The sequence below is a fragment of the Ambystoma mexicanum genome, chromosome 6q, assembly GCF_040938575.1.
Source record: "Ambystoma mexicanum isolate Mex_15411 chromosome 6q, UKY_AmexF1_1, whole genome shotgun sequence".
Classification (NCBI taxonomy): Eukaryota; Metazoa; Chordata; class Amphibia; order Caudata; family Ambystomatidae; genus Ambystoma; species Ambystoma mexicanum.
The window spans coordinates 972,485,094-972,509,769 of record NC_090937.1 but is presented as its reverse complement, the minus strand read 5'-3'; positions in this window follow the sequence as shown (position 1 = coordinate 972,509,769).

The following is a 24,676-nucleotide window of genomic DNA, read 5'->3' as shown; positions in this document are numbered from 1 at the left end:
TTATATCGCCTTGCTGGTCTACGTTGGTGCAGCCAGCCTGGAAATGTCTTCTTACAGTTGCATGGCATTTTTCCTGGCATTATGAGCAAAGCTAACAGGAGTATTTTCTTATGTCTTATGTGGGTATACTTGCATATATTGGCAGAGCCAGCATGGACTCTATTTACTAGCATTATGGGCAAAGCGAATATAAGGATGTGCTTATGTGGCAATACTGGCAAATGTTTGTGCAGGCAATATAGACATGTGTGAACAAAATCTGCATGAACATGTTTTATTGGCATATATTTTCAGAAACAGCAACATAAAAATATGTTGTACAATGCTCTGGAAAATGCTCCTTTGCACTGTTGGTAACTTGGCACCTATTGAATCTTTTTTATGTGTTACCCTACAAAACCAATTGAAAACTTAATAGCCTTTTAACACAGATAGTGTTCTGTAATATGTAGCACAGTAACCCCTTGTCTTAAACATTTTCTCAGAGGGAAAACTGCTCCGAACTCCACTTGGGTTGGTTCAGCCTCCCTCGCTACACTCGGTTGCTCACACATAGGGCCTCATTATGACCCAGGCAATAAGGGGTTAATGGCACCGTAAAAGGTGGCGGTGCCGTTAACCCCTTACCGCCTAATTACGAGGTCCCTTTGCGGGTTCCCACCTTACCGGCTGGTGTTACCAGCCGTTAAGGATTGGACCCGCAAAGGGACCTTGGAGGTAATTACGGTACCGCAATTTGCGGTACCGTAAATACCGCCTTCCCCATTTCCATTGAGCCCTATGGGGGCAAAAATGGGAATGGGGAAGGGCCAATGGTGAATGGGAAATTACCACCTGCCAACCTTGTAATGGGGCAGTAATTCCGCCATTCACCATGGCGGAATCAGTAAAATACCGGCGGCAACCCTGGCGCTACTAGCGCCATGGTTACCGCCTGGGTAGTAATGAGGCCCATAGTCTTTTGAAATGTTTACGCCCCTCTGTTTAAAAAAAATCACCAGCTGCCACTGGCCATAGCATGCCAGTGAACTGCAACAATGAGGATGAATGGGGAACAAACAAAAAGTTTGTTCACAATAAAAACTGCAGCATGTTATGCAGAGTGAGCCAGGAACTGGTGTTTCTCATAAATATTTGGCAGGTCAGCCTCTCCCAAGTGCGCCATATAATGTAGATAGAGCCAAGTAAAAATGAAGGGAGCTCAGAGATTACCCCAGTGGACAGGGCATGTGGGCATGTGGGCATGTGGGCATGTGGGCGTAAAGCTACAACGTGCAACAGAAGATCCTGGAATGAATGAGTCTCCGCATGGGGCGCTCTTCCTGAAGACCGTGGTTGGGAGAACAGACAGCATGGATAGGAGAAGGATTCAAGGATGTGGCCCTGTTCTTTCGCTTTCATCCCAATGTTCATAAAAAGCTGATATCGAAAGAACACATTTTTCATAAGCACGCCATAGCAAGACACTTCCATAAGCACTAGCAAATGCTATTTTCATAATAGCTTAATGAAAAGTGTCGTGGCCTAATCATCCAGGTCCGTCCCAGGCAGCTTATCCTGCAAGGCCGCAAATGCTCCTCACTACTTTTGTATTTTGTTGACCAGTGGAACTCATGCTTGCAGTGCCTAAAGGAACTCAAAATGTCTACGTGCCAGGCTATTATGCAAGTCTATGAGCATACTCGTCCTTGGCACTTAAGGGGTTAAATGGTCATTGCTTACTGCTCCAAAATAGAACAAGGCCTAGCAGTACAGGATGGCCGCCTACTTCTTTTTCGTTAGGGTCAGACTGAAGTGCATGTCGCTGGTGCTCTCTCAAAATCGCAGTATGTTGGGGTGCAACGCATAGAGTATATCTTCAGCAGTTTGCAGTGCAAAGTTGCAATACTTTCATTCCCAGCTCAACACCTTGTTCTCACCTAACTACATTGTAATGACGCATGTAAACAAAAAGCCTGACACGATATACCAACATACCCTGTATTCTTTGCCTATTATTTAGTAATATGTATTAGCCCTGGGTTATCCAATGTTCTCTAACAGAAACTGGATTCAGAACTTGTGCACTAGCTTCGGGGGCAACCTCCGGGAGCCTGGCTGTCGTGTAAAACAGTACCAATTGCACAATGCTATGTCTAATACAGCTCCCCTTTTCATCGCTTTCCTCATTGCAGAAGTGTTGGGGCTTATCTGTTGTGCCAGAAGTTATTAGATTACCTCCCCGGCGCGGGGGCTTTTTCATTAGTTAATTATCAAGGTTTCAATAGAATCTAATAAAGCGCATTATCTTATCAATCCATCACACAGATTTGACGTGATACCAGAGAACTCGGTAAAAGGTCTCCTTGAGCTCCCACTGTTGAACTATGTATGCCTGAAAAACGTATTTTAAAAAAAATGTCAGTCTACAATGCACACAAGCATTTATATTAAAACAATTTGTCACAGTTGGACAAGTGAAGTGTGTGGTCTGGGAGAAAAGCACTGGAGTCAGATGTGTCTGGGATCCCTGCCAGGTCCAGACACACGTGTGACCTTCAACACTTCATTGTAGGACCTACACTATGGAGCTGTGCACCTGGCAAAATTGAGCTAAAATATTTTGGCCCCGATAAGCCGACTGCAAAGTAAGTAGCTGGGCAAATGGATTTGACACTGAGATTCGTTAACTCACGGTGAACACTGGAGAACGATGTACCTGTTCTCATTACAATGGGCATGCTACTTGAAGCTAAACATACGACTCTATTTACATTTGTTTTGCAACTTTAATAAACTATGTACTAACTAGTAGACTGCAATTAGGACCTACATGTGTGGTCTGATTTCCACAGGAAAGCGTTGAGGTCCCACTAGTGTTGCTCCATTTGGTGTTTTGCTCCACTGATATGTTTTCAGTAGGGAATATTCTCAAACGAGTCAATTACTGTTGCAATATCCATGTAGGGTGATTGGCCCTCAATACAGCTTCTGCAGTATCCCCAAACACTCCTGGCCAAGTATCACACTACCACTGGTGCTAATCTGATTACTCAGACTCAATTACAGCCTCGCCACCCAGCACCACAGATGACCAACGCAAGCGGTGGAATGCCCTGTGGGAGAGGGGCAGGTCCCTCATCTCACAACACAGGAGGGGGGCATGGCAGATGGAGGGGGGATGAGGCCACTGATGGTACTGAGGGCATCAGAATCCAGGCAGTCATTAGATGCCAACAGGCGCGTTACCGTTTGGAAGATAGCAATGCAGTCCATATATCCACGTTCAGGGATTTCTAAATCCGGGGTCACCCATTTCCAATTCAGGTCTACAAATCTCTGAATGGAAAGAGGATACCAGGACTGGACACGCATCTCCACGATGAAATGAGGTATATGGTCATGAATGCACATCTTAGCCAGATAGCAATGCTAAATGCATAGTGATAACTGTGTCTGTGGCCACATAGCATGTGTCCTACCCAGCACAGTGAAAGGCCTACACCAGCACTCAAACCACCCACTTGCATGATATATGTAGACACGGTGCCCACTGAAACTGGTAGTTAACACACCGAGTGGTGGAAGTGCAAATGAAAGTCTCACAATGTGGTAAAGTGAAATGAATTTTTTTTATTTATAGCAAACCTCAGTGCTATGTCCACACCCTGATAGCACATGGTTCGGCAAGTGACAGTGGAGGCGGCATATGGGAGCTCTCTGGTGTTGGTGTGCAAAGATAGGAAAGGCCACAGTTCCAAGTGGCAGTTGGGTTTCGTGTGGCCAGTATATTATGACTTTATCCAGGAACACCAACCCATTACCTCATATAGAGAAAGCATACAGAACTACAAGGGCCTCATATCCCACTGACAGGTAGGAAAAGGTCCCCAGCCTGATTCTGGGGTCCAAGTGGGTCGGTTGCATCCACAAGCCAGAGGGTGATGGGCCCTGGGTTCGGAGGATGAGTATCCCTGGTCAACCCCACATGAGACTTAAGGACATTCTGAGTTACCACCACTCTATGCCAGAGATTAACTGAGGGGTTTTGAGTGGGTAAACAGCAGTGTTAGTCCCCGTTTATGGAGTCCATGGGGATTTTGCTCGGCTCTGCTGCAGTGAATCTGACATTTTTGGTAGGTATAGCCGAGACATATGCTGGCAGAAAACCCCGCACTTCACCTTCAACCTCGTATTCTGTCGGTGTGGGAAAGTGGCTGTAGTTCAATTGCTGCCACTTTGCTGTCTTCATTACCCGAACAGTCGAAATTGTAATGAGGCTCATTGCCCCTTTAAGGTATTCAGTTCTTGCCCATGGGATCTTAAACGATAGTGTTTGTGGTGGCCCGCCTCCGGTCACCGGGGCGGCCACAAATGGTGTCTGGGGCACCCGACACGGCACAAGGACGCTGCGCTCACGCAGCGAGCTGGTGGCAGGGATCACCCTGTCACGTCCGGATCACCAGACAGCGCACAATGATGCTGGGGGCACCGCAGCAACAATAGCCTCGGCGCTGGGGACACCGAGGCCGGGCTTCCAAGGCAGGCTGCAATCACGTGGCAGGGGAACCATAAGAACTGACACAGACACAAGTTGCCACTTCCTGGGGCTCTGCTGTACTGCCCTCTGCGTGCCAGCAGAGCCCCTTTTATTAGAGAGGCGTTATGACAATGTCATGATGCTCTCTCGCACTCCAACACTAGAGCCACACACAACAGTGGTGATACAACATTTACCCTTTCTTCAAACAGTGACCATTCACATGTTCAGGGAGCTAGTACAGAGACTAAAACCTTTAAGGGAGCAAATAACTGCAAGCCAATAGAAACATGTAGCATATGCCCCATTTATCTTGCATACTGTTACTGAGACCTTGCTCAGACACATGAAGCAGCATGGACAGCAACACATGACCCAGAGCGTGACTGTGCGTCAGTCACAGGAATAGTGTGTAATGCTCTGACTTGGACAGCACCGAGAGTCCACACAGAGTCATACGTTTAGTGAGCTCTACCCTGCTGCTCTGCTGAAGAAACGTACACTGAATTCACTTCCCGGTAGCAGGAACCCACACAAACACCAAAATCAGTTTGTACTTCCCAGTGCACCTCACTCTGTGAGCACGCTGAACAGCATACCACCACAGACCCTTCCCAGTAGCGCTGTCTGCTTGGCATTTGCAGGGAATTGTTGGCAGAGCAAACAATCGTTCATACATTTTTGTTTGTTTTTGTTTATATAAACCTTTACAAAACTTAAGAACAGCAAAAATGTACAGCGTTACAAATTGTTGTATTACTTTGATTTTATACACCATATGAATAAAACAAGAATACATAATGGAAATTGATGAGAACAAAAATTATCTAGGATGAATAATGATTCTCATATTACATTCAAACACAGATTTCCAAACATCTAATGACAAGTCAATGAAAGCACGATACTCTTAAGTAAATTAAAAAAAAGAGTCCCTTGTTACTTCCGGGCACAAATTACCAAACATAAAATTCCTGTCATGCCCCAAATTGCCATATGCTAACCCAGCTGACAAACATTCCTTAGGAATGCAATTGTTCTTATTTTCAATGGGATTGATTTACTGTGGAGCATTTCAAACCATAACAGTTCACTATTTACTTGGGATATGTCTACCACAAATTGTTCAAAGAATTCAATTCTTTTTGGGAGTACTTTCGGACACTAGAAGCAGATGATAAAGCAATTACTTTTCACCTAAAATCAGGCAGTACCTACAATATTTATACTCTCCTACTGTGGGATATCGGATATTTCGTATTTCCTGCGTGTTTAAAACGTTTGATCTAAATCTCATAACTCTATTTCTATTTGCTTGTGCAGGATATTTTAACATATATGATTCCGGTTCTGAGAAACAATTTCAAAACAACACGGTTTGAGAGTATAACTTTGAATTTAATAATGTGGCGTTATTCTCCACCCAATCGAATGCTTTTATCAGAGATTTTACCTTCATTGGTTTATCAAATAAAGTTTGTAACGATACGCCTAGATTTGTTAATGAACATTCCACTCGATCATTCAGAATGCGCATAAAATAACCAGTGTTATCATCAGCTAAATTGCGATATAAATATTTACTTTCACTAATCAAACATTTCCTTAATAAGGCAGATTTTTTCCATAAAATAGCACTTTTTAGTGATGACAAACCAAGCTCATACTGAATTATTTTGGGTGGAATATATTTTGGCATAAAAAACAAAACATTTCTTCATATCACGGCTTCAATTAACTTTAAATATGGTACAAGTAAATCCGGAAGAAACTCTATACCATAACTTTGCTGGGGGATTATTTTTTTACTGTAGAATTCAATGCAAGCTGTAAGAGGATTCAATTCAACACTACAGCGAAGTCAATGCCTAGTCTGGGATACTGAATGGAAACCCTTATTGATATATCTTTATGTCCAGTTCATGAGTTCTGGATGACTACCCCTATATAACACCCCTCTCTTAGAATCCTCCTGACCCCACTGAGCCAAGAAGTAGTTCTGTTTTGCAAGTTTAAAAGGTTTATTTGAGAAATAAGACAAAATATAGATACCACGCTTTTATAATAAATTAATAATCGATATCGCCCTTATAAATATAATGTTAATCAACAATGGGTAATCTGACACTAGCACACTTCTTTATAATCAATGAGGAGTTAGTATAGGATGGATCAAGTACCAAAAATACTTTTATGATTTCAAGGGAAAAGCAATGAGGAATAAAATGCAGTACAGAAATACTTGAGATGATTTTAGCAAAAGATAATATAATCACTTTTTCTCTGGCAATTCACCCCCCTCCCCTATGCAATGTAAGACATGGAAGTAGATGGAAAGAGGAGCACACGGTTCTCAGGAATGCAATCAAATACAATACGAAATTCAGTCCCCCCCCAGCAAGCTTAGAGAAAACCGGTATGAGTTTTAAAACACAGGCCCGAGTGCTTTGAATGTGGTGGCAATGAAGTGAGAAATATGCTGAAAATGCTTTTAATTCCCTTTAGGAGGTTCAGGGTGAGTGAGAGATACTTGGAATGAGTTCAGGCTCACTTTAGCAATGATTCAGAGATGTGATTAAGAGGCAAACAAATTTTTAGCAAGGAAAGAAATGACTGCTGATGGTTACACGTGGCTGGATTTTTAACCAAATCGCAAATCGCGGTAAAATTCGCGAGTGCGTGAATCGTGATTACGGCAAAAGTATAAGGAGTCGGTTCTAGGTTCGTTTGAAAAGCTGAGATTCTAAGCTTTCGGAGGAAAGTTAAGTTACGTTCCTATCCCAAACGGTTCCAGAGATACGGACGATTAAATAAAGGTAGTTTTTCGGATTTAAAGTAAACTCAAAATGACAGGTGACAGCTTGCAGCTTCAGAATTGACAGGTGACAGTTGTGCAGCTTTACAAATGACAGACGACACGATTTCTAGGAGGCTGTTCTACTTAGGTTAAAATAGTTTGGATTAGATTATTTTAACTAAGAGATTGGTTCTGCACAGTTCTGCTAGCTACTCACAATATAAATTTGAAATAGGCCTCGCCACGGATCCGGTCAGGTTTTGGACTGGACTCCGGTTCTGGTCTCGGCACTTCACAGTGATCTGGGTCAGCTCTCTGGTTCTGCTCACAGTGGTCTGGGTCACTCTGGATCTCTGGTCTGATCTGTCCGGATACAGCGGTCTCTGCACGGCTCCTGGATCTCTGCACTGGTCCTGGCAAAAGTTCTTGGCAAGGGATTCAAGCAGCTCGCCCGGCTTTGAGTAGCTTGCAATGATTTGAGGCCTGCTGCAGAGAACTCAGCTTGTGGTTTTAGGCCTCTGATTTAGGTTCTAAAGTATAAGTTCTAGGTTCTGGAGTATGTAGCTGGAGTCAGTCTGGAACTGGTATCTTCTGGATGTTGTGTGGTCCGGCAAAACGCTCCGCAGCAACTGGATTTGAATGTCTCTACCTGTCCCAGCAGTCTCTTTTTATGTGTTTTGAAAATGGGTGTGTGCCTGGGCCTAGCTAAACCTGCCCCTCTCTACTTGTCATTGGCCCAATTCTCCCCTCTCCCATGATTGGGGGAAGGAAATGTGAGTCAGAGTGATGCTGTAGGTTTTATGGGTCAGAGGATCCTCCCCTGGTCAGTTTGCCCACAAATCTATATTTGATTCAAATACATCCTTCCCAGATATACAATTTGTTGAAATTACATGTGCACATTATATATTCCTTATGGTCCATGCTTGTCCGCCTCTGATCTTCCTGGGGGCTTGCATTAAAAAATGACAACATTTTGCGCTTTTTAACTGGTTTTGCAATATCGGACATTTACCCAAATTTACACACATGTGCGCAAGGTGTATGGACATTAATTGATGAAGTGTCAGATTTTTAACATGCATACATTTGGAGTGAGACCCTATTTTCCGCTAGCAACCCCCCAGAATACACCACAGGGTCCTAACGCATCTCAAAATGTTCACAGAAAAATCACAAAAATAATGATATTACTTATATAATTCTGACAAGTCCGCACTTTGAGTTATCTATCTTTTTAAAATTATGCCCTGGTCAAAAAGGGGTGTGGCTTCCCACATCACATGGTGAAATAACTGGTTTATCCACTTCCCCCAAGCTCAGCTGCTAGCAGAGGCACTGCCCCTCCCAGTTTCCCCTAAGAGGAAGCCACTTTTACGACGCCCCCAATATAACATTTGCCTGAGTCCAGGACAGGCCTTTGTTCACCTCCCTGTAGTCCCCAGCTGCTCCACCCCTAATCTAATCAACAGGGCCATGTGACCTCAGGATGCAGCCAGGCCTGGTAGCCAGGCCTGGGAACACAGCTGTTGATCCAGTATCAACTCCTGTCGGGGGTAGTTGTCAGGCAGAATTCAGTTTCATTAAGCCAGGTTTCAGCTAAATGTCACTTTTTGTTCCCAGTTTAAATCACTTACAATTTTTACATATACATTAAATAATTACTTCCTTCAAGTCATTTCAGAATATAGTTTTACATTGTATCCACCTCTTAGCAAGTCTTTCCTTGGTCTGGTTTTGTTTCATTTGTTCAGTTTTACACAAAAGTCTAGTGGTTTTAAAACGCCGGCTTTCTGATAGTGGTGAGTACTGGTAATGCAACCATTTTTGGGATTAAGAAAATGAATTCCCCACAAGAAGGTTGTATCTTTGGAGTGGTCTCGTGCCAACTGCGCAGTTCTCCTATTCTGGCGTGAATGTGGGCGGCGACAGCTCATCCCCACATCTACCCAGTCTATTGATTCAACATGGGTCAAAACCCATGACAAAGCATACATGGAATATCTCCCATATTTCCTTTCAATGACTTTTAAATGTTTAGCAGCATCAGAAGCCTTCTGCTTCAAGCTATTTTTGATGAAATTATTCGATGGGACACTTGAAAATGCAAAACCTAAATATTTCAGACTTTTTTGTTGTTTTTTTTAATTTAATTTTTTTATTTTACTTGTTACAATTTACAAAAAATGTTTACAAGAAAAGAAAAAAAGCTGAAGAAATTGAAGAGTGGTGTTCCCAACTCTCCCCCTCCCTCCAAATTTCTCATCTAACAGTCCTTTATAAAGACCAGATAAACAGATCCTTCAGAGTTTCTATTTTATATACATCTTTTACATCCCCCGACCTGGTTCTCCGTTATGTTCTTAAAGCTTCAAGTTCATAAAGAATTGCGAAACCACAATTAAATAGGAGACATTATCCCCCTCTATTAAGCGGTTCCACCAATCCTCTTCGTCGCAGGTTCTTGACTTCTTGAATGGGTGTCCCAAATGTGCCATTCTCAAACTTGACAGAGAAGAACAGGTCAATAATAGATGTAGCAGTGATTCTGTGTGGGTCTTGATTTTACAGAACCGGCAGCTAGTGTCATGGGTTAATTTTCTTATAGTTCTGATCTCATTTGTTGGCAGGAGATTCATTCACACTCGTAAGAAGGTGTCTCGGAATATTTTACTTGGGAATTTTTTTAGATAATTCGGTAGGTCATTTAAGCCCCTTGTTGTTGGTGGCAAGTGGCTTATCAAATTACTTCTCTGGTCCATGGATGTCGTTTGTATCCAGTCTTGTTCCTGTCATTTTCGTTTTACTTTATTCGGATTTTGAATAGGTTCTTCTTCAGAAGTGTTTAATTTTATTAAGGTTTTTTGATGTTCTGTCATCCAGCACGTCAGGATTTTGCTTTTCTGTTCTTTCATTTCTGTGTGGATGATAGACATTACATTTAAGCAGGTGGTGATCAGAGACTTCCTTTATAACATCAATGAGTTTCCAACAACCATTGATTCCAGTGATTGTAGCCAAAGTTTGTGCCGTATAGTCTTTGTTTGTGTTGACTGTGGTAGATTCAGTGTGTGTTTCCAAAACACACCTTCCAGATGTTTCCAAAATTCTTGCGGAATAGTTGGTATTGCTTCGGCTCCATAGATCAGAGAGGGAACTACCTTACCCATGTAAAATTGAATCAAGGGGATTGCTGTAAATCTGCCAAATATTCTGTCTATTACTTTTGCTTGGCTTGCCAGTTTTCTTGCCTTTTCCATTAGATGGTCTTGCATTGGTCGCTCCTTTTTGTTGTTGCTCAGGATTACCCCCAGGTATTTGAAGCTCACCACTTGTTCGAATTTCTCCCCATCCAAGGTCCAAATAAAGTCATTTTTCTGGGTGTTTTGTTTCTCAATAACCATGATCTTAGTTTTGACCTTATTTATCTCCAAGTTGTTCTGCTTTATGTATTGCGCCAGTTCGTTTAATTGGCGTTGGAGACCAATCAGGGTGTAATCCATCAGGATGAGATCGTCCGCGTAGAGAAGTCTCGGGATCTTAACCTTCCCTACTGTAGGTGGGAAGGTCCGAATCTTCTGGTCAATTTCTTCAATGTCCCAGAGGTACGAGTTGAGCTGGGTTGGAGCAAGGGGGCAACCCTGTTTTACTCCTCTTGCCATTGGAATTAGCTCAGACAGCATTCCTCCTTGATTTAAACGCACTCTGATAGAGGTACCTTGATGAAGTGCTCTAATAGGCCCTGAGATACTTTCCGGGCAGTTTCTTCGTGTCAATTTTTCCCAGAGAGTTTCACGATTGACCTGGTCAAACGCCTGGACCAGGTCAATAAAGGCAAGATAGATCTTTGGGCTACCTTCTTGGATGTTACTTTTCAGAGTGGTTAACAGGAGGATATTTGGTGCCGTTCCACCGTCTTTCACGAAACCTGATTGTAGGGTGTCCTTGTGTCCCTTATTCCTCTACCATTTTTGGAAGTTTTCCAACAACAATGATCCAAACACCTTCCCAAATACATCTAAAAGTGCAATCGGGTGGTAGTTCTTAGGTTGGTCTCTAGGCCCCAGTTTATAGATCGGCACTATCGTTGCTGAAGTCCATGACTGAGGTATCGATCTTGCATTGATACAGTTTTTATTTACCTCATGGATGAAGATTGTACATTCGGGGAGGTTTTCCTTCAGGTCTGCATTGGTAATTCCATCGGGGCCTGGGGCCCTTGAGTTGTTCAAACGGACAAGTTTTCTTTTTATGTCCTCCAGATCCCATGAGTTATCCCATGATGGTTTTGACAGATCTTGATTTTGGGATACACTTACCCATGCTTGTTTGGGGACAGAGGGTTCTCCCACTTTCTGGAATAGCTTTGTAAAATGGGCCGTCCAGGCTTCTTCTCCCACAAAGTTATTTATTGAATTGCTTTGTGAGGTAGTTCTAATTAGAGTCCAGAAGTCTCTGGTTTTCTTACTGCAGACTGTTTTTAACATGCATGCAGCGTCAGCTTGGTTCATAATCTCTTTTTGATGTCTTAGCCAGCTTCTGTAATTCCTGTTTGCTACTTTTAATTCATTTATCAGTTCAGGAGTCGATGTTTTGTTTACTAATCGCTTTAATTTCCTTAATTTTTTCCTCTCCTCAACAACGTTTTTGTTGAATTCGTGTAGGTGGAATTTTTGCTTCTTATTTGGCCAGTTTTTTCTTTTGACTTCGTAGACTTCTAGCAAAGGTTGATAATCAATGTTATTTTCCAGTCCTACTTGCCTATTAGGTCTACAGATGTTTATGTATGAGTCTGTGAGTTCTGTGACTACATTGGCCGGTAGTCTTAACTTTATACCACCCTTACACGTTTCTCTCTCTGCTGCCATTATCGATCTAACTTGTCTCGTGGTAGTCCATTTTACCTTTAAGAGGTTGTGATCACTGTTCACTGTTCTCACAACCTCATATTCGGTTAGGATCTTTAGCAGGTCGTTTGAAACAAACATATGATCTAAGTTTGCTGCTGAATTATTTATTTCCTATGTCGGTGTTCTCAGGGAATTCTTATGTATTGATGCTTCCAGGCTTTGGAAATGCCAAGCAGACATTATCTTAATCCAAAGGTGGCCGCGTACCATATTCAATGGCACCTTCTTGTCGGTCTCATGCGTCTGTTTTAATTTAGGACAGACCGCATTGAGATCTCCTTGGCGTCCACTCCATGTGTATTCTTTCCAAGATTTTAACTGCCATGTCCAGATATTCATCGTTTTTAATCACAGCAGGATTCCAATATGTATTCAGTACAATTATTAGTTCATCCCTTAATTTGTGTTGGCTTGTTTCTGGCAACAGTCTTGACCATTTCAAACAGGATACTTGGAAATGGATATTTGTGAATACTGATTCTGCATATTGTATTCCTGATCCTGATCTAATAGCCGTCAGAAGACCCGAGGAAGGACGTCCTATCCCTGAGCAGACAGCTGGAACTAGGTAAGTTTCATAACCCTCCAGGTAAGGTTTCTTCGTAAGCCACATCTCCTGGAGGCAAATGATGTCGTACTCTCCCAGATTAACGTCACTTTTTCCCAGGAGGTGACTAAACCCCCGGGTATTCCAGCATGCCATGCTAATATGAGCGCTTTCCGAACCATTCGAGTCTGCTGCCCCGGCGTCCTTCATGGTATCCTTTGGTACCTCGCATGGCTAGCTTCTTTTTTCTGAGACTTTCAAAGACCCAAGCCCTCTTGCTTCCACATCTTCTTCTCCGTCTTCAAGATTTGTGTTAATGGCTGATCCCTCGTTGGCTGTTTCAATTATTTCTTGAGCAAATGTGATTCTTATACTCCTTAGGGGGCCTTTTGGATGTCTATCGTTGTTCACATCATCATAGTGAATGTTTCCATCTTCAGTACAGTTGTTTAGTTTCTCTCTTTGGACAACCCTTTCCAGAGAGTGGGTCTCTTTCATATTGCCTTCCTTTCTTGGGGTCGGCCTTTTGGCAGATTGTGGTGTGATGTCATCCTGTCGAATTGGCCAGCCCCTATGTTTTGATCGCGAGTTACCAGATTGTGTCGGTAGTCGCTGTACCTGTTCTAAATTAGCACCACTTGGTCGGCAGTCCCATAGGTCATAGCCCAGCATATGGAAACTGTCTTGTTCTGATATCAGCATTGATCTGATTATAGGTGATGGAATATGCAAGTAGACACAGTCTCTTTTACCAGTGGAGCTAAATTCCACAATCTTGATATAATCTGTATTGATCTGTCTCAGTTTTGGAATACAGTTGATTAATGCCATGATGTTTTTCCGGTTCAGGATCAGGTTGTCACGAAACTCCCCCACCCGTTCCAGCTTAAATGTCCTTTCACTTCCTAGTTTTTTACTGTACGGGATATGGGTACTTTTCTCTTTAGTTATAAGTTGTTTTCTGTCATCTCTTACAATTTTCTCTCTGGTTTGGTCTGGTACAGATTTTCTCTCTACCTCTTTTATGTTATGAGTTGGAAAACGAGCCTTCTCTCTGCTCTGGTTCTTAATCTCTCTGTTAATAAGTGGAGATGGGGGCCTTAATTTTGTTACCGAATTGGATCATCTGCTCCTTTTATATTCGTTTTCTAAGTTCTTACTTTCTCCTGGGTACAGGCTCGAGACTTTCTTTCCACGTCAGCTTTTATTACTTTTTCCTGTCTTTCTGCCAGGTTGAGGTACGGACTTATTTGTTGAATGTCTCGGTTTACTTCCTTTCCACCATCTTTGCCCCTGGCCTTCGTTTTTTCGGTCTCTTGTGGAGAGTCAAGCTCCGAACTTTCTATCGAATAAACCGATAGGTCTAATAGGTCGATACTCTCTTCGGAGTCATCTGGCTCTTGATGTTTCCTTTCTAGTCTATTTGCCGGTCTCTGATCTTCTTGACTAAATGGGTCCGTGACCTGAAAAACCACTGATCTGCTTTTTGCCTCATTTCCTTTACCACGTTTAATTCTCTAGGTGTCAATTTTGCCTTTTATTTGGGCCGTTTGTGAGGGCTGATCTTCAGCTTTTATCACACGATCTCCTTTGTTTTTTACTGGTCCTTTGCCTTTTGCAAAGAGCGGGTATAATTTCGAGGTCAATTCTTGCTTATCAGAGTCTCTTTGATTGGAGAACCCCGACAGTTTAGCCCCTCGGTGGATGATTTGCGACTCAGTGTCCGGTTCGCCATCTATTTCTACCGTGGGAACTGTACTGATTTCCTCGGGCATGATTACACATCCATTTGGTTGTGATTACTTAGTGGAGGGCACTTGGCGAGATGGAGGGGGGGCCCTCTCTTCCTTCCGTGGTTTTGTTGTGAGGCTGATTTAGAGGATTCTCCAGATTCCACTCGAGGAGGGATTTGGGCTGCTTTATTCTGATCTTCTATTGAATGTAGACAGCCCTCTATAGTACTGGTATTTAAGGCTGGTTTGAATAGCTCCTCAGTCTGCACGGTAATCGTGCGGCTCTGTGAGGCCAGCTCAATCGCCTTGCCCGGAACCAGTTTTTCCAGGCTACCTAATTTCTCGCTCTGTGATTTATTGTTTAGGTCCGGCCCCACTCCCCTGGCTTCCAAAGCTGTAATATACCCTTCAATGTAAATCATTTTTGTTTCGAGCATTGCTGCCAACGTTGTTTAGTCCTTTAGGGTATCATGAATCGATTCATATAATTTGCAGAAGGGGGTGAGGGCAATGGTTATAGCTGACATCACTGAGAACATGTCCACTTTTTTATAGGGGTTTCTTTCTCGCTATTGGAAGTCATGATTGAAGATCTTTTACTTCACAGCGGGGAAGGCAGCTGAGTACTGGTTGTGTTGTTCGCTCCCTGCTCTTTATCCTGTGTGCACTTTCCCACACAGCTATCCTCTTCCCATGGGGCCCTAATCGGTGTCTTCCCTTGTAGTTCATTGGCAGTCAATGGTTCCTTTGCGGTATGTGCCAAATTTTCTTCACTACAAGGAAAATCATTATCACGTGCTGGAGACTCACGTACCTCCTGGATGGGTTTGTCTCCGGCCTCTTGTCTGTTTTTGTCATAGTGTCTTCACACATGGCCATATCTCAGTGTTTCCCCATGTTGTTGTAACTACCGATTGAGCTCAATATCCGCGGGTTCAAAACAACCTCATGTGATTGCTCATTTACTGTAGATAGGGGGTGAAGAATCCCATTAAGTTGTAATTCAGCGTCCTTGAAATAACGAATCCCTGTTCTTAAAACTGTGCGGGGCGAGTTTTCTTTTGTTCCTGGCCATGCACAGTCTGTTCCAAATGATTTTTCATTGGGAAGAATATTGGCCCCATCTAATAGGTCCGCATCAGACACTTCCTCCATCTGTGTTTGCCATCTTGTTGACGATTTTTGGAAAAATCTAGCCAGAGAATTTGTGGCCACAAGCTTTAGCCTTCGGCTTGCAATATTCTTACATGTTGCAGTCTTACTTAATAATTTTGAATTTTCGTGCTGATATATTTTGTGTGGCCACGTCTTTGATCTTTTTTTACTGGATTTGTGCTTGTCTGAGGAGGTCGCAATCATAGGTTCTCCCTATCCCAGGACAGGGATGTTAACCTCCTGACCTTCCCCTATCTCGTCCACATTACATTTGTCTTAACTGTTTTTTTTGTCAGTGTTTAAAACATTTATTTCCATGACTTCTGGATGTTGTAAGTCAGTTAATGTTGTAGGAATCTCAATCAGAGTATCTTCACGTGGGCTTATCAAATCTTGTCCTGAGATTACTGGGTGGATCAGCACACTAACATTTGTCAGGATTGCTTGAGTGGCTATTGCCTCAGGCACTATTTGAGCTGCCTGAGGCCCGTACATGAGTAAATCCTTCTCCGAGTCAGCCGATACGTCCTTCGATCTGCTTGCCTTGGCCCCGCCCCCGGCTGCCTCTGCTGGCGTTTGAGCTGGGGACTCCGCCCCTCCTGCCTCGACTTGCCGGTCCAATGTTCCCTCCCTTCGCACTTCTGACCCCGCGGAGTGCTTTTCTGGCTCTCCCCCGCCTCCCGACCAAGAACCTCCCCTGCCCAGGGCCTCGGGGAGCCCCGCGGACACAGCGGCGGTGCCCCCGGGAGGGGCTGCTGCGAGACCTCTTTCCCATTTACATCACGCGGCGCAGCTGCAGCCGCATCAGGGAGAGAGTCGAGCTCTGCAGTCCCCGTCCCCCGGCCACCAAGTCCACCGGCAGGTAAGAGGGGTCGCAAAACAGACAAGGGGGGATGTGGGGGGTTGGGTGGCTGGGGAGATATTTGATTGTCCTGGTCCAGGTCTAAATACAAGGCTGGGTTGCAGTCTAGATCATGATAAACAACGTCAATCTCCAAATTCAGTTCTCAGTCTCCCTCAAAGTGGATGCGTCCTTTCGTTTTCTTTGCCACGATATGTTGAGGAGACAGTAAAGGGAACATAGCGGGTTGAGTTAGGAGTGCAAATGGATATGTCTGTTGGGAAAGGAAAGGCAGTTTGATGCATACCTGTCTCAGATACTATATCCGATGATGACACAGTTGGAGACACAGGTGCAGGGCGACGTTGGCGCTTTCTGGGGAGCTGCTTAAGGGGGCTCCTCAGATCCAAGCCGGAGTCCTCATGGCTAGATCGATTACTCCGTAGGCAGCGCCGAGCATCCTCCATTCGTGAGGGCGAGCAAACCGCTCCGTGCCGCCCCGGACTGCACCAGACTGCTTCCACCTCAGCTTCCAGGTCCGCGGCCGCTCCGTGGTGTATGGTGGTTTATCTAGAGATAGTCTCCTCCCACAGGCACCAATAGAAATTGTTAACACAACTTCACAGCACAGGGGGGGGGGGCGGCACCAGACTGCTTCCACCTCAGCTTCCAGCTCCGCGGCCGCTCCGCGTTGTATGGTGGTTTATGCAGAGATAGTCTCCTCCCACAGGCACCAATAGAAATGGGTAACAGACTTCACAGCACAGGTGGGGGGGGGGACTGCACCAGACTGCTTCCATCTCAGCTTTATTGTCCCGTCACATTGCCATGTAGAAGCCACAGATTTTTTTAGTGCTCTGGCCCAAATTTATTATCACGGTTTTCGATGCGTTTATTTTCAATTTCAATTCCTTTATGAACGTGACAAACATATCACTAAGATGCTGCAGCACGATTTTTGTAGTGCTGAATAACAAAAAAGCATCTGCATAAGCAACCCATTGTATGTTTAGGCTACCCAATTTTGTAAATACCAGTCTACTACCATCTAAGTGAGACCCAGCAGAAGAGACGTATAGGTTGAATAGAATTGCGGCAAGCGCACAGCCCTGCTTTAGACCATTACGGGCCTTGATAACATTTGACATAAGGCCTTCACTATTCAATCTTACGCATTTCACAGTGTTTGAGTGTTTGAATAATGATTGATCGATATATATATCCAAAAAACCATAGTCAATTCCCAACCCTGAGTCTTTTCCAAAGAGTTGATCTATCGACCATATCAAAGGCCGCAGAGAGATCCATTGATGCGGAATAGAGAGCTCTTTGACCTTTAGCATGTGCGTTTTGTTGCAATTGAGTCACTAAAATCCCTCCAGCATCTGTGCCAATGCCCTTTCTAAACCTAAATTTGCCTAAAGTCGAGCATATCATTATCATTGATCCACAAAAATAACTTAGCCAGCACAATAGAGGAGAAAATCTTGACTTCAACATTCATCAATGAAATGGGACGATAATTCAGGGGACACATTCTATTACCCTTCTTAAATATCAACAAGACATAGGACAAAAGCCAAGAATCAGGTATAATCTCTTTAGCAAGCACATCACTAAACAGAATGTGAAGAATTTGAGCCCATAACTCCACATTCTGCTTAAGTGTCACAAAGGACAAATTGTTCAGACCAGGAGTTTTAGATGCCTTTGATTTTAGTATGTATCACTTTACGTTCTCAATGGATACATCTAATTTCCATTTTATTTTATTGTTTCCCAATTCAACTTTTACTGAGGTGGATTCCCTATATAAGTGTTAAAAGTGCTCAGTCCAGACCACAGCATTTATTGGATTCATTACTAGCTGAGTTTGGGCTACTTCTGTGCTGTTTATTAGTGACCAGAAGGATCTGGAATTTGAGTTTCAGTCCTTGATGGATACAAACTAGGCTTCAGCATCTTTTTGTTGAATGGCAGCTTGGTGATTGATAGACCAGTTTTTATAATGCTGCCTACATTTTTTCAATTGTATCTCAACAGTCTCCCCATGCTTGTTGTGTTTTTTTATCTCTCGAATTTCTTTATTTAATGGGGCTTTTTGATACTTAGTTTCGAGGTCATATCTGTGCTTATGAGTGATTTTCGTCTTTGGCACAGCATGATCATTCAAGCAATGTTTACGCAACACATTCTCCAGATGGTAACTAAATGTATCAACAATATAGATCTTACGTTTACGCTCCAAAATCAGAGATTCATACATGTATAACATCAAGGTGTTGAATTTTTCGATTTTACCGAGGTTCCATTTTATACGTGAGCCTTTGACATTCATTTCCACATTCTCACAGTAGATGTTTCATACATCATCTTTTTTTGTCCACAGCAAAATACACAACGGCATTGCATGATCACTAGATTATGCATGGATAACCTCCATATTTTCGATTCTAAGATATAGTTCTGTGCTAACAAACATGTAACCTATTATGGAGGACTCTCCTCCTGCCTGCCATGTGGTTTCAAGTTGTACATCATATTTAGACCCCAGCTTTCTGCAAACATCATAATCATAAATTTTACTTCACCAAATCCCACCGCAAGTGGTGATCACCTAGTCTTGCTCCAATGAGCCAGAGGCATATAGTCTTGGTCGCAGGAAGAGATGTATGGTTCAAAATGGCAGAACAGCCATTTGAAGTCTTGGCCTACCCTTAGTAGCCTAAATTAAGCACAGGTGACCCAATCACATGTAACCATTTGCAGGCGCATGACCATTTACGCTTGTGGGCACAGACCTTCTCAAGAAGCCCAGCCTGGAGGAGGGGTTACAAAACTATAGAAACCCAATGCTTAGATAGGCTGCGTGGGGGATGTGAGAAGGAGCAGGCAGCAGGATTTTGGAGAAGGCGAGGAAGTAGTTTGGGGGAGATTACGGAGCGAAAAGCAAGTTAAAAGGAGATGGAACCTCGGAGGGAGATGGATGATGAAAACTACAGGAGAGATAGGTCAAGAGGATGTGTAGAGGAACCTCATGAGGTAGGAGGAGCAGAACGCCACAGTGTGGTTAGACCAGATGAAGAGGCGCTGGAAGGAGGACAAAATCAGGCAGTGGGAGGAGGGGGAGAACCAAAGTGTTGCTGCAGGAGAGAGTCAACAGGTAGTGGAAGGATGTGAACAGCAGGGAATGAAGGGAGAATACAACTACAGTGAGAGAGAGCTAGTCAGACTGGGAATGTGTGAAAGGGCAATACTATTCCAATGGGGTAGGGGTAAACCCCAGATTTAAAACGGTCAGGACCATGGTGGATGGAAGTATGAAAATGTGGCCTGGTGATGTGGAGGAGCAGGATCGAAACAGAAGTAGTGAGGTGGTGGAGAGGGAATTAGTCAGGACCCTGGGAAAAGGAGTAACCAAGACCCTCAGATCATCCATCTGGAAACCCTTAAACCCGTGTCTGAGAAGAGACCTGGGAGAAGACCCTGAGGAATTCATCAAAGAAGGGTGCAGACACCCCTTAATCCAGGGACTGCAACTCGAGGAGTAACTCTGCTAATACTTACTGCTGGTCACGAAGATCCAGAAATAACTGCTGGCAAGGAAGTGGTACTGTGGCACTGTAAGCAACAGTGTTGTTGCCCAACTTTTGTGAGTCTTCTCAAGAAGCCCTGAAATGGTTGAACTGTTAAGAGAAACCGACTTATGGTTTGAGTTACCTGTAGATACGTTTCTGTATGCTACTTCTTTAGGGTTGGTCCTTTTGTGGAACTCACTTACCCTCCTATCACAGGATATGCTGCTGGATCCCAAATGGCATGTAGGGCAGGCATATTTTTGAATCGTTCACTTGAATCACTTTGTCACGCCAAAAATGATGGGTGTGTTGGTGTTTGGTAGGTGTAGGATAAGCCCAAAGGAAAGAGGACATAGCTATGGAAGTTGGGCTAATTATGGCCAATGAGGGTGTTAGCTGTCTAAGGGGGATACATTGTCTGCTCAGACATTTTCAGGTTTGTGGTAATTGATGTGTTCATATTTTATTTAGATGTGCCATTGCATGGGTGTGTATTATGGGGAATGCCATGTGTCAGACATTCAATTTGCTCCCCCAGAAAAGAATTGTCCACCAACCGGTGGCTGGTAATACATATGTCATGGCCATCCTGCTAGTCCTTGTATGCCATCAATCTCACCATTCTCACTGTCAGACAGTGTGGCTTCTTGAGCCAGATTTTCAACTTGACAGCTTATGCGTATGCTGTGTAGCAGGCAGCAGACAATGATGATTTTCCCCACCTTCTGATGACTGTAAACTAGCGCTCCGCCCAAAGGACTTGGACATGGCGTCATCTGATCTAGTGGTGGTTTGACGGGTAGTGGAGTTAGTTTGCATGAAGCTGAAGCAATGTTGGGTAGGCAGGTGACCGGGGTATAGGTACAGGCTACATGATGTGATGGGGAGGGACCCTTCTAGGACACATATCTGTCTTGCCTTGAGTGCTTCTATGAACCTTGGAAGTGTGTTGTTGCGCAAGACCAAGTCATCATGGATTGACATAGTGAACCAGGTGCAGCAATGTCAGATGGTCAGGGCAACATAAAGTAATCTGTTTGCTGAGGGTATGCTGCTGCTTCTGACTCCTATAGACCTGTTCCCTTGGATGGGTCAGGGAGGGAGCAATGCCATATGTGTGAGGTCCAGGGCACAAGACACAGGGGAAGTCTTCAATGTCATAAGGCTGTGATTTTTTGTGCAACCTACCATCTGTGTGTTGCAATGTGACTGTCACACAGATGTGCAGGCCTGCTCTTAGGAGTGCTGGGATGCTTTGATCAGGTCAATTGCATTTTGAATGTCCGACCCCTCCAATGAGGAAGCTGATGCTGTCTCTCTTGAGGTGGTACATTGTTATCCTTGCATGTCTGTGAGACTACATGGTGATGGTCTGGCCGTGGGGATGTCAGGCTGCTGCACCCTCGTACTTATCCTCCTCTATGTGGCCTGTCTCCTCCCTTGATGTATCTGCATTATCCTGTCTCCCTCAGACTGCTTAACAAGCTCTTGTATATGTTTGGTCAGCACTCCATATCCAAGCCTGTTGGCCTGTGGTGTGTGTACACTTTCTGTAGGACTTTTGTAGTCATGTCCAGCTGATGGGCTGCACCAGTGGCTCTTTTGTGTGTATGATGCCCAGGTTATGTTAATTGTTCTCCTGCTAGCGTGATGCAGCTTGGAAGACAACATCAACTTTTTATTTTATTGGGCTTCAAATAACCTTTACATGAATTGTACATGGATTTGTTTTAGTATGATGTGCTTTTGGGGTACAGGGAGCGTTGTGCATGATTCATGCCCACATTTTGACTTATTTCATTTGCATTACATCTTCATGTAGTGTCTACTGCCAATGCCCAAACACCTTTTTCCATTTGTTCTACCCTGCCTGGATATATTTTTGGTAAATTCTAGGCATTTTTTTTCCAGCTGTGGCAAGATGGAATTTAACGCCAGGGCTATTTCGAAGATACTGCTCCACGGTGATATTTCTGGCAGAACGTTGGCTGTTTTTCCTTACGCCTTTATTTGCTGAGATTTTCATGAGATCACTAGGCTCTAATGGGACGAGTGGAATAAAGAGGTGGTCTTGCTGAATACTGACTGTTTTACCACTACCACTGGGGCTCGGACCAGGCTCTTATCATTCATGTTGAGATAAAACATCAGGTTCACACTGTCCTGCTTTTATGATCATTGGTAAATCTTTCTTATCAATGAATCCTCCTTAGACAAGGATTGTTCATGTCAAGGATATTGAATTCAGGAATCCTGCATATCTAAGGATGCACACTTTATTGAGAAACCGATGCTTAAAGTTTCAACAATGATATCCATGCAAGATCCCCTTGGTAGAACCAGGCTCAGCCATATTTGCATGTTGAATGGATATGAAATGGCCTCATTCTGTATATAAAATGGTTTAAACTGTATGTCTGTCCATTAATGTGTTGCAAAGTGCATCTAGAGCCTATATGAGCTGGTGTGTAAATTGCACTATTTGTGATATCTCGTGTGCCTTATTTGTATGGCCAGCTTCCATTGTTCATTCGGTGAATGCATGATTAGCTATTGAGGTGTCAATTTGGAATTAATTGTAGTGGGAACATGCTTGATTTGTTATTTGTCGGCTTTTCCCACCATTTCATTTCAACATTGATTCATTAATATGTCTATTGTGGCAATTATTATTATTATTATTATTATTATTATTATTATTATTATTAACACATATACTATAATTGCTTTTCTAGCCCTATCTGGATCCATGTGTAACGAAACCTGGCTTCAAGTACCACACTATGAGCCTCATTGCAAGTTTGGTGGTAGATCTACAGTAAATATGCTGATTTACTACCAAACTGATCTACTGCTACTGCCACTCGGTCCTATGGCATTACCATGGGATTGCGAGTGGGGGCAGGGCTGTGTAAATCCCCATTTTTGGAGTCCATATGACTCCATGGGGATTTTGGTGGCAACCATGAGTGGTAGTACAGTTTGGTAAAGTCACCCATTCTTTTTTAGGTACAGTCACCCCCAGTTCTTAAATGGAAGAAAATCCATAGAACAGGTTATTTGAACAATATTAATTAACAGTAGAGGGGTTCCCACACTTGTGAATTTTGTAAAACTTGTGGTTTCGCCCTATTTAACCAAGGGCAACACCGACATGGACCCCTTGCTCATCGTACCTTAGATAGGCTCAGCCTCACCTCACTGAGGAGGGTCAACAAGCCCTAAACACTGGTCTGAGGTTGCTGATGGTAATCTTGTTCAGAAGAGAATTGCCTAGGATTTCTGTGCTGGACTGTCCTTGTGGTCCTACACATCACCATTTGAGGTAGGTACCTCAACTCTATTTTCAGGCTTTTTAAGATGGGGTTAAGGCCTGGTTGTCTCTGAAATGCTAACTTAGGTATGGCAACGTTTTGAATGTTTGCGAGTACAGTTCCATCAGTAAAGAATGTTTTCCTCTTTGCTTGGTTAGACCATGGGCCTGAAGTCATTCTATCCAGTTTTGTTCATTGTGTGTGCATTTGGTGTAGTAGGGGCTGCAGTGAACATCCTGTTTTCACTAAAAAAACGTAATAATCATATTACCTCAGGAGAACAAGAGACACACTTTTAGGCTTGGGTATGGCCAATGTCACTCTCGCTATGCTTGAAGTAAATGGTTGGTGTACTTTTTTTAGTATTCATTTTTAATTTCGGAGTCAATTACTCTTATATGAGCATTTGATGTTCAATATAGTCTCCCTATGAGGGTGGCTAGGAGCAGGTTAATTCCTGAGGTACTGAAACTTTCACAAAGCAGTTTGCCCGTGTCTGAATCATAGGTTTCTGAGAAGCCAAAAAAAGGCAGCATAGAGAGATACTTGCTTCTGTATAGCATACGTATGGAACTGGTGGTGGCGGAGGATGAATGCCTCTTTATTTTGTAGACATTGCGAGTAAGACCTCTTGAGAGGAGGTTTGCCTGCAAAGACCCATAGTTTTGGGCTCACAGAGTCTAGGCTTCCGGGAAGTGCCTTAAAAAGAGGTTGATGAAGTTGTGAAATATTTTAATCTGTATTTACAACCCAAATTAAATGCACAAAAAGCGTGAAGCAATTGGAAATACTAGGGGTTTACATCACGTGATTTATGGCATGTAGAAGTTGGTAAAATGTCCTCCATGAGGGGCACAAAGCAATATGCAATGTGTCAATACATCCACTGAGCACGCCAACCCTCATATAAGCTTATCTCCATAGAGCTCCCCACCTCACCATTGTCCTGTTTGATATTTACACATTATCCACGTGTCTGCTCTCCGTTTCGGTCCAGCAATTTGGTCTTATCCTTCATGAAATAGTGGTCGGATTATGGTCACTCTACATGCATGATGTTATTGTTGGACAAAATTGTATGTCTTGTATTTGTATTTTTGTAGTTATTGAAGAACCGGGTTTCATTTGGAACAGGAATGACTAACAACGTAAGTGTTAGCAGAGAGCAGAGGCTGGCCTTTGGTAAGGTGCCTTTATGCATGATTAGTACTCGGCGTGCAAACAATGTGCGAAAGTCTTTGTGTGGATTTGTTGAATCCCAAGCATTACTGTATGGTTAAAC